The following is a 15124-nucleotide window of genomic DNA, read 5'->3' on the forward strand; positions in this document are numbered from 1 at the left end:
CCACTTGACACTGAATGACTTATGTTCCGTTACATCAAAAGATTTAAATCATTCCAAGCCCTGAATATTAAAATTCTAGTTCATGAATATTAGAAATTTAATCAGATATCTCAGTAAGGACTGTGTAGATTGTATTGGGTTTAAAAATGGGTGATAATAAAGCTTGTGTTTAGCACACGTATCAAAATATGACACATCATTTTTATGAGCTCTGAGGCTCTCTTAAGGGATGCATGGGGAATCATAATGAACAGGAATGTTATAAACCTCCTATGACAGAAATCTGTTAAAGTCTATGTAATGTTATTATTAAGGCTTTGTGTGTCTTTTCCATTAGTACCATTTTGTAATACTGTTGGTTGTATTCCTTTAGGATCTTTTCCATTATTGCTGATCTGAGATCCTGGATGTTTATTTTGTTCAGCTGTTCCTTTTGTCCATCTGGAATTTCAGGAAGATACAATGTCATGGTAGTTTTAAAGCTTTGTTGAAGTGTTCTTGCTTTTTTGTATATCCTAACATTCCTTTTGTTACTGTGGTCCTGTGAAAATGTAAGCATGTGCTTAACAAGTGCTCGTAGTCTTACTGAAATGAACGCTTCTATTTACGAAACACAAAGCTGAGCCCATAAGTATGTCTTTTCAAGACAAGAACCAAAATTACATCACAGATCAGCTATTTTTTAGTTATACATTCTTTAACTTATTGAGATAGGTATGTTAAATTACATGTTGGACTTTTGGCTGCAGTATCACAGCTTATTTTTACAGGCAGACCTTGCACCTATACATTGTCTATTGAGTTTACTATAAGCAGTCCAATAAAATCAGTGGGACTGCTAGTAGTTAAACGCTGTTTAATGGATGATAATACTGAGATATTAAAGACTAAGAATGGTCCAGGCAATGCTTGATATAATGCCTGCTTCAGTTGACGAAGAAAGGAAATTGTTCATTGGGATAACAAAGAATAGTTTAGTTTGGTGTTTAATTTTAAAATAATGGAAATCTAGAATTTAAAACAGAAAATGTGACTATATGAAAGCAGAAAAAAGTTAAAAATTAAAATATAGTGCAAGAAACTCCCTTAAATACGCAGAGGTTTATGATGTCTGTTTTGGAGGAGTCGAGGTTTAAAGATAAGTGTATTAATCCAGATTGCTGAAATAATGAGTTTTTAAAAACACTTTCCCCCCATATTTTAACCGTAATGCACTGTTTAATAGAGTAACTAGAGTTAGTTTCAATCTCCCACGATAAGATTTCTTTTCAGGTTATCCATGTGATTTACCTGTTCTGTTCTCTGATTTTCTTCTTTCTGCATAGAAAATTCTAGTGATTAAATAGTTGGGCATTTGGATTCTTTTGAGATGATATAAGCGACATGCTCATGGTTAAAAGGAGATACTATAACTGCAAATTATGGCATTCGAATTAATGGACATTGTCTTAATACCTGTGCAGAAATGACATACAATTATGAAGTATACACAGCATTAGAAGCTGCTTAGTATTCAGCAGATTGTAATGCGCTTGCAAAGTAAGCAGTATAATTTCAGAAGTTTGATTCTTCAAAGATAGATAGTGATTGACTGATGTGAGGGAATTGTGAAGGTAGGCAAGTTGAGGGGGAGTTATGCTAGGTGAAAGATAATTATTGTGATAGTTCAGCTAGAGCACCTATTGCTATATTATCAAACTACTTCAGTAATAGGAGAAACTGGGAGGAATTTGGTGTGTTGCGGCAAGTGCATCCATTAAAAATGGTTTGTTTCTAAATGTGCGCTTGTCCAATGTACTTAAACATTTTAAAATACAGTCCATTGGTGAATGTGTAAGGCAGGAATATGAAAGTGCTAGAGGTTGATTTTGGTAATATTTCTCTAGTTTTCACTAAACTTCTGTAAAAATATTTAAGTTGTGATTTACAAACATTCATATAATGTTTTCATAACCACCCAGTATATCTTCTTTAACAGTAATATTTAATAATGAAGCTAAAATGTGTTTTAGACATAACTTCCTAGATTTTGGCTGGAAACGTACTTGCATATTCAAAATGCTGTTATCTTACTTTACATATATTTCCTATATCTACTGTTAGTTAACTATAAAACAAGAATGTGTTTCTGAGATGCCAGTACCAGTAGGAGAAGACATATTGTCTTCTATAAATCAACAAGATAATTCTCAACTAACTTAAAATTGTAAAGGCTTTCTTGCTATCGATTAGAACAACTTGGCATTTCTAATTCCAGATGCAATTGGCAGTTTAAAAATGGTTTTTCAATATATAAACTACATGTATTTGATGAAGGAACTGCTAAGGATGAGTAATTATGTCTGTCACCTCAGCTCTTCTGTGCTCTCTAGTCACGGAGGAGGTGTTTGTAGAAGTTCAGGGCAGGGCTAGTCAACTGTTTGCAGCTCAAAACCAAAGCAAATGTAGTGTCAAAGAGCTTCAGTCATGTCCCCCAGTCAGCCGTCACCCCCAGCCCTCATCCCAGACTGATGGGGAAAGAAATCAGTTTTTGCCTTGCAAGCACCAGCCCTCAGGTAGAGCTGTCCTCACCTGCAGATGAGCACTATTTTTTCCTGTGCTGTTGAAAATACAGAGGGGCAGGACTGACAGCTGAGAACTGCTGCCTTCTCTGTCACCCAGCTAATCAGCACTGCCTGCCTGCCGCCATCTGGACTGGCAGTGGCCTTCGGGTCCTGGTTCTGACCTATTTTCCCAGGACTGGCTTTTTGAACATGAGATGCATGCAATTTGCAAGAAGCCATGCCTGGTTTTAATCAGCTAGATTTCAGTGGGTCATTTAAATTGGTGACACTGTCAGTAAAATATTGTGATCTAGTTGATCTGAAAAAAAAATAATAAGCAGTAAGAATACTTGCCTGTGGTATCAGTCTAATTCATAGTTTTGTAGATGAACGTTTAGATTTTCTCAGGGAAGTACCACTTCATCTACTTCATTTTATGAATTTAGTAAATACCTGATCTTGACTTTAGAAAAACTTTAATTTAGTTAACACATATCTTGATCTTTTTACCTAAACAGTGATCAGCTCTGCTTTATGACTTGACTAGTCTTTTCCTTCTTCCTCTTTCATTTTGTAGTATTTTGTACATAGTTGTGGTTGGGAACAGCCTTGATCATGAGTGGATATTTTTTGAATTGTCTGTAATCCATTCATATGATAGAAATGTGTTTCAGCAATTATAAGAATTATTAAACTAAAAGTCACTGTGTCTTGTCTCGAGTAACAACATTCATTTGGGAGTAAAATGAGCAAGATTCAACTCAAACGTTCGAGTTAAGTGTGTTTAAAAAACACAGTAGATGAGGCCTGTGAAATAAGGATAGTTTAAGTCACACTTTTGGACCGTCATATAGCGTTTCTGTGTAATTGTTTTAAACTGTTCTTCCATTAATGTGTTCTGGCTTTGCATTAGGATATCGGGTTGAGCTCAGCTGGAAGGCTGACTCCCACATGTTTCAGTCAATAAATGCTTTCCACTAAATAAAAAGAAGCATTTTCATATTGAGAAAAATTGTAAATGTTTTATGTTGTTTTTGTAACCTTTCCAGTGTGATTGTTTTAAAACATTATAAATTTACAGAAAGTTGAATGCCGTGTTTTGCGACAGTCCTGTGGAGAATGCCATACGTTGCGGCAGCTGTTGTGTGAGAGCAATGATAATATATTGTATTTTATTCCCCCCTTCCACCCCTCACTTCTTAAATTTCACAACCTCTTACTTTAATACCTCTTGCAAAACATCTGATTCAGTCTCCTTTCCCGGGCCCCTGGGATCTCCTGTGCGCTGCCGTTGCAGTGGTGACTTGAGGCCAGCACTGTGTGGGCACTGTTAGGTGCCATAGAGTTGCATGTGTTCTAGGTCAGGCCCTTCCCAAGCAGCGCAGAGGCTGCCAGGCAGCTGAGTGTCATCCTGCTGGTGTGCCGTGAAGCCCGTTGTGTAAGAGACCACTGATAAAGTTACTGTAGAGGCTGTTCCTCGTGAATTCTTCATGTAGAAAGAGACATTCCTTTAAATTAACAACTGTGAATAAGATTTGGAGGAAGATATTTTTATCCTTGGATTGTTGGCTCTCTATTCTAAGCATGTAGTAGCACACCACTAGTCACAGAAATTACGTTGTCTGCTTGCTTTATCTGTTTAGGCTGGAAGTAAGTACATACTACCTTACAGACTATTCTGTTGAATATGGTACTTTCATTTTCTACCTACGTACATATATGTCTGCAACCTAATTTGTTAAATCTGACTTTACTCATATCACTGCAGTCCACATTGGGGTAGGATTTACCAGTGTGAACTGGCTTTGGACTAAAATAAATCATAAAAATAACACCGTACTTTTCCTCTGAATGCCACATCCTACTCCTGCTTGTTCACTCTTTATCATGGGAGGGGGGAATTGCCATAACAAGAAATTTGTGAGGTCCATCTTTGGATATCAGTGTGTTCAGGAGCTGGGGGAATGACAAAAGTCTTATTTAAGTTTTTCTATCTTCCAGTAGCTGGATATTCTCTTTTTAGTAATTTTTCTTTCTTGAATGTTGTTGGTATTAAAAGCCTTTGTTCTTTTGTACTCAAGTGTAGCCTGGGGTTTTCAGCCTGTAGATGTGTTTTAACATCCTTAGTGAAAATTGCTGATTCTGGGGCTTTTATATGCAACACTGGTCTGAAACTTTCTAAAAGTAGGTAGCAGAAAGTAAGTTGGAGAATAGGAACCCTGGGTTTAAGTGCCTCATAGGAGAGTGAAACAAGGGATATATGTTTTACATTCAGTAGTACTAAGTGTGTGTATAGTTTATTTGGCCATACTGCTTAGAGTTTATTATTGTTATTAAAGTTGATTCTTGGTGTTTATCCGTCTGCTTTTGGTGGCAAGTGAACCTAATGCAGGTTGCTGAGTCGTTGACCCTTCTAATCAACAGTTTATGTATCTTCAACTTGTTTAGCTTCATACCAAGAAAGAGTAGAAAAGCGATTTTATATAAAAATCACAAGGTGAATAAACTTGTTCATGAAAGAAGGGCTTTAATTTTTCCCTGGTATGTCTAATTTTTTATCATTATGTGTGGACTTAGAGAATGTGCTTGGCTGAGATTGATCATTGGTGTGTGAAATGACCAAATTATAACAATGGGGAGTTTTCTGAGGTGGGTAATATATTTTCACATGTAGCTTCCAGCAATGAGTTTAATACACTGAAGGCCACATTTTCTGTACTTCTGTTATTGAAATGTAGTGCTCTGATCGTTTTTCTGCTGAACTTCAATTTAGAGCTTTATCTGGAAAACATCCAAGGAAAAAAGCATCAAAATAAAATAATAAGAATTGTCTTAGAATGCAAGAAATCTTTAAAAATAAAACATGCAGTGAGTGTTTAAAAATGTATAGAACACCTACTAGCGGAAAGGCTAAATCTGTGGAAAAAAAGAAGGAAACTAGCTTTACTGCCATGTACCTTGAAGTTGTAATAGTTTGCTAACCCAGGTACAGGAAGTAAACTTTTACGTTCTTAATGTTTATCCCTTCATCTCCATCATGAATCTCAATGGACTTGCTTCAGCTAAAGGACTGTTAGCAATTTAATGATAGATGCCTGAGGAGTATGTTGTTGTTATCTGCACAGCTCTGGTTCATTACTCTGCTTCAGTTCAAAGCCACCGGTTGAACTCTTCCAAACATTCAGTCAACGGAGTTATGATACCCAAGCCATCTATGTATGAATAGGTTTAGCTAACTTTTCTTAAACTGGGATTTGGGACTTCAGCAAGAAAAACGCATCCTTGAGGAAGAAAACTATGCTTAAAAGAAGAGTATGCATGGTTAAGAATCCTCCTTCTATCTGTTAAACCTTTAAATTCTGACAACGTGAGAATTGCTATCCTGGATAGTCCTGCCTGTCTAGGACTGATTGTTAGGGTCTATGCAAATCCTAGATTGCTATCCTAGATTGCTGTCCTAGACTTCGCTACATTAGTATCCTGTCATCGGCACTGTTGTTTAGTTTTGTTTTAATCTTTTGCTTCAAAGGAAAGAAATCCTCTTCATTAACCCCCCCTTGTAATGGACAGTACTCTGCGTACTAGACGAGGGTACTATACTAATGTATTCGTTAGATGTTTGTTAATACTGCTGTCAAAACTTTTGTTTTTAAAAAATCTGTTCTATAACTTTTTTTGGACTTGCTACTTCAGGTGGTTACTTTATGGAGCATTAGTATAGACAAGTAGCACTGACTTCTAGGTTGGTTCTTAGCAAGATTAGTTGAGAGCATGATTGAAACATTTGGTTCTAGTTATGTGAGCAGCTAGAGCTGTATCATTGCCAGTGTAGCATGGGCAATGGGAAGAAGATGGGGTGTGTGTAACAATAGCATTTTTTCCCTATTTTGTAGATCCAGATGTAAGAATAGGAGAGATGTTCAATTGCAAACTGATGGCCAGTAAGTTTTCTGTAACAATAATTAAAGAAGAAGTTTCTTCTGATCTAGAAAAACCTCGATACATTGAGTTAAAAGTCTTTCTCTCGTTTAGGTTTCCTGTTCTTGAAGTGGGATTTATCTTTCTTTGCAGCAGGTCTGTACCTGCTGGAGACAGGCTTGGGTGGTTCTTGCATTGTTCTGGCAGCATCAGCAGGTGGTTTCCATGCAACCTACCAAACATACAGAAAGTTCTGTAAAGTGTGTCTTTTTTAGGGTATTTGTTCCTCCTTGCAAGGAATCTTAAAATCCTCAATAAATCTAATATTCTTTACTTGTCTGCTGGGCACAGTAAACTGTTGCTGTAGCATATGAAAACAGCTTTTGACCCTAACCACAAGCTCGTTGTACCTAAAAAGCCTAGTTATTTGGGGGTGGGGAAGAGGTCTGCACATCAACCAGATTAGCAGACATGGCAGTAGTCTTCACTTCTTCTATTACAGAAGACTCGTTTGCTTTAGTTTCTACATTGTCTCTTCATTTCAGCCCACTCATTTTTCTTGTCTAGGAATAGATTCCTTAGATGGCAACATCAGCAGCTGGCAGCTCTGTGCATGTTACGCTTGGGGAAAAAGCACTGGCTTTCTTAAACCCACTGCCTCTAGCAGCAGTGCAGAAAACAAGTAGTTACGTTGTCATCGTTAGGAGATGTAAGTGGCAGGTATACAGTAATCTTGTGTCTGGATAGCTGGAATGCTCATCAGCTGCAACAGCTGGATGGATCCCAGTTTTGGATGAACATGATTAATTAGTACATTGGAACAGTGTGCTACCTATGTTAAATTTCTCTCTGTTGCTGCTGCCGTAGGTTGTCTTGGGTGCTCATCTGTATTTTCCCCCAGTGAGGGTGGAAGTGCTTTTATTTGGTAGCATCTTTCCCCTTTTTTTTCCCCTTATGCATAGAAACCTTGCAGTAGTTCCTGATTCGATTCTGATTTGATGACAGAATCACCTGTAGTTTCTCTCAGTCTTTCCAATCACCTACACATTTTGGAAAAACTGTATAGATATTCTGTTTTCAAAACAAATTTTGCTATGGAATATGCCAAAGAATTTCTTTAGAAACTCTAGTAAGATTTTTCTTAATTTCTTTGTGTAAAGGGAGGGGTGTTTGCCAAAACTGAATACCATCCCCAAAGCTTTTTTTTTTTTTTTTTTTTTTTTTTTCCCCCCCCCAACAACTGTTATGGCTAATTTTCATCTTTGAGGTAAAAAGATACTTGCTAAGATGAGAACTTAATTTCAAGAGGCAACATAAGGTGAAAGGAGAAGAAGGTAAAACTGTGAGCCCAGCAGAAAGTTTGATAAGTCTATGTTTCTCTTCATCTGTGTCAGAAAATACCACTATCTGTGATTCCAACCTTGAGGGAAGAAAGCTGGGAAGAAACTCATTTCAGTCATGGAATGTAATTTGATTGCTGCTTGCTATTCTGCCTTTTTTTAAGGGAGCAGGGGGAAGGGATCATTTCATCACAAATTGCAAATAGTGGAAAGTAGATTCCCTGTAAAATAGAAACTGTAGTGGAAAGATGAATTAGTTCCTTTCTGCATGCGGCATAGGACTTGCTCATTTTGGCAACAGCAAAATGTTTTGCTCAGCTCAGCCAGTTTTTTTTGAAACGTCACCCTAAATTGCTGTGTTTGGAGACTGCGCAATTACTTCAGCCAGCAGGAGAGCCTCATTTCTTTTTTTATGTTTAAAAAACATATATACTAATTGTTCTCTAATTTTTTGAATGTTTACTTTATAATGTGCACCAGTGAACTACATATGCAGGAAAGGGAAGAAGTAACTATTTCTTCTTCACTCAGTTCACACTGAAATAGCCATAAAACTCTAGATCCTGATTCTCCACTGTTCTGCAGCTTGTGAATCATTTACTTTGTGCTGTGAGTGCAATGTATGTATGTAATTCTAGTATTTTTTAACATGTATTATTTCTGCTTCACTCTCACTTAAGTCAAGTGTAAATAACTTTATACAGTTGCAAACTAGTAGGGAAATGAGTCTCCACAAGCTAATGCATTGGATTTATTTTCAGGGACAAATGAAAAGGTCCTTTGAAGCCTGATCAAAGCCTGAGCTCTCCAATTGTGTGTAGTATAAACTATAAAGTTGGTGGTGTTTGAATAGAATCTGTTGGATTTAGGACTTTTTTTTAATTGGGTTTTGTATCTCTGGAACCCATATTCAACATATTTCTGGAAATGACAAATGCACTGCCATATGGTACACCAGATTTCAAGCTACTCTGAGGTGCATGTGTGAATTTTAGAGTGCCTGGAAGAAATGAATGAAAATCACATTCTCAATTTTATATGTTGCTGAGCTCTGTAGGCAGATCGGGGGGTGGGGGGAACAAAGGCTTTGAGGTAAATTTTGCTAGGGGGATTGCATGCTTATTTCTGAACTCCAGTCCTAATGCAGCAAGGTGTAGATGTAATTTACAGTTCAGAGTACACACTGATTTCAGTAGGACTATGAGTTTACATGCCCCAATGTTTATTGTTGGAGATGCTAATAAATACTGAACTGGGCCCTGTGCTTCCTTTTGCTACTGGTGACTCTGCTACCATTTTCAACTATTTTTATGATTGAACCTCCCTTTCAGGCTTTAATGACTGAACTTAATTCTTATGTATCCTTGAACTGTTCTTTTTGTAGATGATGATATTTCTCCTTAAAACGTTCTGTATTGATTGTACTTCTTGAGTAGATTTCTTAAGCTTTTGTTGGTTAGTAAAAGCTGAAGAAGCACTACTGGAGACATTAGTACCGGGGTTATTTTTAGCCCTGGGTTCTCTATGGAAAACTTCTTTTAAATATAAAGAAAAGTTTGGGGGATTTATGTTACCATGTTTTGTGTTAGAAAAATCATCTCTTTCTTGTGAAAGACAAACTAATAAGAGTTCATTATTAAGGTTGGTTGTGTAAATTTACACAAACTCTAAGAATTTTCTTCAGAATCAAGGGCAATGAATTTTGAAGCTTTGTTTTTATATGAAGAGGAAAAAAACCTCACTTCTTGTGACATGCAACTTGAGTGATTAATATTTTGTCACGCAACAGGCTTAGCTTGTAGAATTAAAATAAATTCTGTCTGCCTGTATCAGTAAGAGGCTGCTTGTTGGGGAAATTGTGTCGCTGTACTAAATCTTCCCACGAACCTAGAAAAAGAAGTGCTGTAACTTTATACAGTAATTGTTCATAAACCATTCCAACACAGGACCTTTACACTCAGATTCATATGAAATTCAAAGGCTTTTGTTAAGGTGATAAGTTTACCTTCATGTGTTAGTTTGACAGCTCATCTCCTTAGTTCAGTTCAGCTTGCTGTGTGCCAGTTAATTGCTGTTTCTGACCTTGAATGAAAGTGTTTCCTGCGCTCCGGCTGCAATAAAAATGTGACTATGAAGGGATGGTATTTAGTGATGTAAAAGAATAGTTTTACATGTGTATGTGATTACCAACGGTCTTGATGTTCTTATGGTTCATAGTGTTCTGATAGGCTTCATGAATTGATGCTTTTCAGGAGGAAGGAAAACATTTTTCCTATGTTAATAAATTGGTTTGATGAGGATGGCAGAGTCAGAAAGTAGGAAGATGCAGTTGCCGTTCACTGCAGTGTGGCCAGGAGCCTCTTTTTGGGACATGCTCTGTGAACCGGGGGATTTGGTGTCTACTTTCCTGCCTTGGACCACAGAGCACCTCTCCTCCATTAAGGATTGTAGTCTGGTCTCTGGGCATTTTGTTTAGAAGTATGAATTTACACGCAGTTTGGTCCCTCTGATGGCAAAAACTTGTTCTGTTGTGAGGTGTAATGACACATTTTTCTGAAAATTGAGAGCTGTTCATAGGAGGGGAAGACTGTGCTTTTTCTTGCTCATTGATTTCTGAATGTGCTTTTATTTATCTATTTATTTTTGAGGGAAATCCTTCAAATGATCCTGTTTTCTTACAAGTGAAGGATTTTTTTTAATTGTTAAAACAAACTCTTCTAAAGGTTCTCAGTTCATAACAGTACCCCACATAAAGACTTGATCTTAACTGTAAATTCTAGGTACTGCTGTAATGTAAACTGAAAAAGTAGTAAAACATTGCTGTTCTTTGTTTCACAGAATTTCAAAAGCAATAGATAGTGTTAAGCATGTATTCAGTGTAACATTTATTTGTGACCAGTCATTTCACGTTTCTGAAATGCAATCTTGATTTTTTCTTTTTGTTAAAAATATGTTAGAATTTTTGGCAGAACACCTTTTGCACACAGAGCTTTTTAAGTGTGCTTAGTGGCCTGCATAAGAATAAGGTATTCCTCAAATATCCATCAGTACAGAAAGCTTGGTTTTAAGAAACACTGACTCATTGTAGATTTGTTAGTAAGGTCTCTTTCTCCATACTTTCTCTTTGAAAACTCTTCTCTCATTTTTTATTTATTATTTATTTTTAGAACTGCTGTGTATGTTAACTTTTTAAAAGAAAATTTTGAAATTTCTTCTGAAGGAAAGTGTAAAGTGTTTGAAAATTGCAAAATGAAGAGGCAGTGAGGCACTTTTGGAGTTTGGGTATGCTGAATCCTTTCATCTTGTGTCATTGATCAAAAAGAACAACAATCCTCACAATACTTTCTGTTCTGGAAGGTTGGCTTGAATTCATTAGTATTTTATGTTACAATTTTAAGGATTATATTTAAGTTGTCAAATACAAAGCCTTAAATAAAACCCAAGCTCTTTTGGTGTAATATTCAGTGCAGATAGATGGTTTAGATTTTCTTTATTTGTTAGTAAATTTACTTAAATTTACCAAGCATGAAATTTCAGTGAATCAAAAATGATGTACCTACTTAGGCTATTAGCAGCCAACCTTATTTCTTGTCAAAGTGACAGTGACACTGAATGACTTTGTTTCAATTAACGGTGGTTTGTCATCAGCTTGATTAAGAAAATTAAACACTGCATAGCTCTTCTATATGTATTTTTTCTTCCCTGTCTGTATTGTGCTTATTGTGTCAAGTCTTGTTGTATCTTTTTCAATGTCTTTTTTTTCCTTTTCCTTCTTACATTTTGATGGGTTTTGTCCTGTTTCTTCCTCGGTTCTTGCAGCACGCTACCTTCTCATTTAAATTATAGCACCAGTCTCTAGAGCTCCCACTCTGTATTGTAGGCAAGGCATGGCATGTTTACCAGTTGCGTATTAAAAGACTAAATCTGTTTTCCAAGCACTCATTTTGAAGACATCAGTGAGAAGCAATTTGGCAAATCTCTCTGCAATAAAATTAAGATATGATTGCATGCCCATCCAAGCTTTAATCTCGATATTGCAGGTAATGGCAATAATGAAGATGCGATAGCACGGTCTAGCAACCAGAATATATCCCCAGTAGACTTGCAATCTAGTTTACGCTTTGGTGCTGTTTGGAGAAGCTCTGCAGACCTGAAGCAGAACTCATGCTGCCTTCAGGCAATCCATCGATTTACAGATAGTTTTAGTTCTGGAAGAGTTTTCTTTGAAGCCATAGTTGCGTGATTTTTTTTTTTTTAATGAAGAATTTTTTCGTATCATTTGGTGGTGATTAGCCTTAGTCAATCTTTGAAGTTATGGGGGAAATCCTGCCCTATTGAGAACTACAGAAGTTTTGTAATTGATTTTTGGGGGGACGCTGTGGTCTCATTCTGCTTTTCTGTGGGTTTATGGTGGTTTCGTATAGATATACAAGATACCTTCAGATTTTACTGATGCATATTTATTAGCCTGGCTGCTGACTCTTTAATTTAATGTAATAAATCTGGCTGAGTAATAAATGCCTAAAGCTTTTAAAGCTTTTGTTTCTGGTGGATTGCATGCTTTCCTGCTTGCTGCTGCCTATATTCTTTCACTAGCTTTCCAGGAAGTCGTCCTACCTCAGGAACTCTGAGGAAAGTATTCGTGTGAAAGGGGATTTTTCACCTGTGGATATTTTGAAAGGACTGATGAAGAAACAATACAGTACTGTTTTGCAAATTGCAGAACAGAGGTGTCAGGTCAGTGTGTTAAACCTACTTCTCTTTTAAAGGAAGTGTCTCAGGTTTTTTTTTGGGTGGCAAAGCTAAATTTTAGCTTCAGAGACTTAAATTGTGCTAAATGTATAACATTTAGCTTTGCAGTGTTTAAATGTAACACTGCCATCCTGAGTAAATTGCATTACTGGTCAGTAATAGGCATATAAATCCAGGTTTGGGAATTTTTGTGGATGTGTGTTTTGGAGGTTTCTTTTCTTTGTCTCAGTGCAAGAGAAAAAAAAAGTAGGATAGTATGTAAGCTATATTAAAAATAAGTAGGCCCAAATTGTTCTGTTTTGTGTATTTTGAAATGTTCAATATTTATTTACACTTCTTTATATCATTGATGTATGTGATGAGTAAAAAGGAGGAGATAACTTTAGCTGAAAAAATAATAGTTTGCACATGTAAAATTACTTATAACCATCTGGTAAAATGCAAGGTTAGAACTAGTTTTGGTGAAGCAATGAAAATTAAAGGTGTACCTCATAAGGGGGCAGAACTGGTGTTAGATGATACATTGTGCTTTTTTGTCCTTGGTGTTACTTTGTGGAGGTATGTTTCTTTTTTGTTTGTTGAACTGTGACAGGAATTTTGAATTTATGCAGGGATTTGTGCAGGGTGTGCCTGGATTTTGTGGGTTTTTTTTTTGTATCCTATGTTAAATGTGTTGAGAACTTGCAGCCTGTTGCACTGCTTTCTTAAGGTATCTAATGCTTTAAAAGTATAGTAGCTCTAATTTAAGCACTTGAAATTGCTTGTAACTTATAGTTAGGTGCCATCTTTGAAAATTCATGTTGTTGTGGTGTGTGTATGTTTTTTTTTTGTTTTTGTTTTATACTGGGAACCTCTACTCTGTTTTTATCAAGAAGAAAAGCACTTGTGGCCTCAGATGTCTGCAGTATTACTGATTTAAATGGAAGGCTGTTATGGAAGGAAAATTGTGTGTATGCTTTAATAATCAACAGTCGGTTTCTGAGATTGCTACTCTTAGATGTCATGGCAATTGGCTTTTTGTTCTGAAGAACATCAGATGCTTGTGCTCTTTTGCAGCTGGAGAGGTGTAGCTTCCCAGGAGATTAAGTGCCTGTCACAGGATCAGTATTTACTGTCATAGGGTACAAAACTGAAGGGTAAAATAAAATGAAAGCAAATATAGTTAACATCCTGTAGAAGTGAGAGGAACTCTGCTCCTTTTTGGAAGGAAACCAGAATTTTCAGAATTATTTATATGTACAAGTACCTTAAATGTAGTTTTCAGTTCTTTGTTAAGAAATTTAAGAACTAGAAGGTAATACCCTTAGCTTCATTTTCAGACAAAGACATTTGGCTCACAAAGTTGCCATTTTCATGTTGTAAATGAGGCTTCATGTTCCTTAAGGCCTATAGTGTTGCTCAAAGTTGGAGATGGAGTAGAACATTAATTCAGGGTCTGTGGCCTTCAGCTCTTGTCCTGAGATGCCCTATTGTCCTGTTCTTTTTTTGTAAGCCTGGCTGTGGTTTTAAATGTGAAAGGAAGGTAAGTGAGAGGGGCTTAAATGGAAGCAAAAAAAACGGGCAAAGGGTTGGGGGGGGAAAGCATTTTAAAAAGCATGCAGAAGAAACATGGAAATATACTGGAACAGACCACTTGATTCAGTAACATACATGGAAGGAATACCTTTGCCTCTTATTCCATTATTCTGACCATTTCAACAAAGGTAAAAATCAATAATGTCACTGCCTTTATAGTTTCCTCAGCACAGGGAGAGCTCTCGCCCACGTCTTTAGATTCCAATTGCAGAACTGGAGCATGAACCTTGAAATAACGTAGGAAAACGCTCCCTCCCAGTCGCTATCCTCTTCCTCAGCCTGGAACACAGGTATTGCTCATGGTTTTAATGACTATTGTGGGTAGGCATGTAAAGGACAAAATTCCGTAAAATCATTGCTAAAATGTGTTTAAGATTATTCCTGAAGATTTGAAAGCCTCTTGAAACTTTGAAGCTTTCTGTCCTAGAAACAAAGTGTCTAGAGCTATGGAATATACTTAAAAGTGGACAGCATTTGCTTTCCTGACTGTGGTGTTTTAACAACAGATCATGAGTGTAAATGTCAGCATAACATTCTGCTTTGCAGCCTGTGCAAGGAAGATGATTTAGTCAAGTCAGCTATCAGGAAGCAGCTATTCAACAAGGCTCTGTGCATCCTTTTGAGAGAGAGCTTTGAACGTAGCAGCTGCTTGCTACCAGATGATGCTGAATTTCTTGCTATGCTTCCAAAAGAAAAGGCAGACCTGTACGCATCTCAAAAGAGTAGTCACAGGACTTGTTAAGTATTGTAATGAAAGTAGAGGGATACATGATTATAATATATGTATAAATTAAGTCCACTGAAGTAGTGAAATTTTCAGAGCTTCTGAAAGTTCTACAGATCTACTGGGTAACATTTAGTAGTGATATTTATTTACATCCAGGTAAGATAAGAGCTTACAAAAAAAAAAAAAAAATCACATCACCTTTTAAGCACCCCTTCAGATCTGTGGGATTTTGTTTTTGTACCCCCATCTCCCCAAACCTGAAGTTACCC

At 36.7% G+C, this 15124-nt stretch overlaps 1 protein-coding gene across 1 annotated transcript in view; it reads left to right on the forward strand.

Annotated features, from left to right (window-relative positions):
• NCK2 (NCK adaptor protein 2) overlaps nucleotides 1–15124 on the forward strand; it is an 89416-nt gene that overhangs the window by 7824 nt on the left and 66468 nt on the right. The gene's annotated exons all lie outside the window — the stretch shown is intronic.

Source organism: Dromaius novaehollandiae, chromosome 1 (assembly GCF_036370855.1).
Source record: "Dromaius novaehollandiae isolate bDroNov1 chromosome 1, bDroNov1.hap1, whole genome shotgun sequence".
Classification (NCBI taxonomy): Eukaryota; Metazoa; Chordata; class Aves; order Casuariiformes; family Dromaiidae; genus Dromaius; species Dromaius novaehollandiae.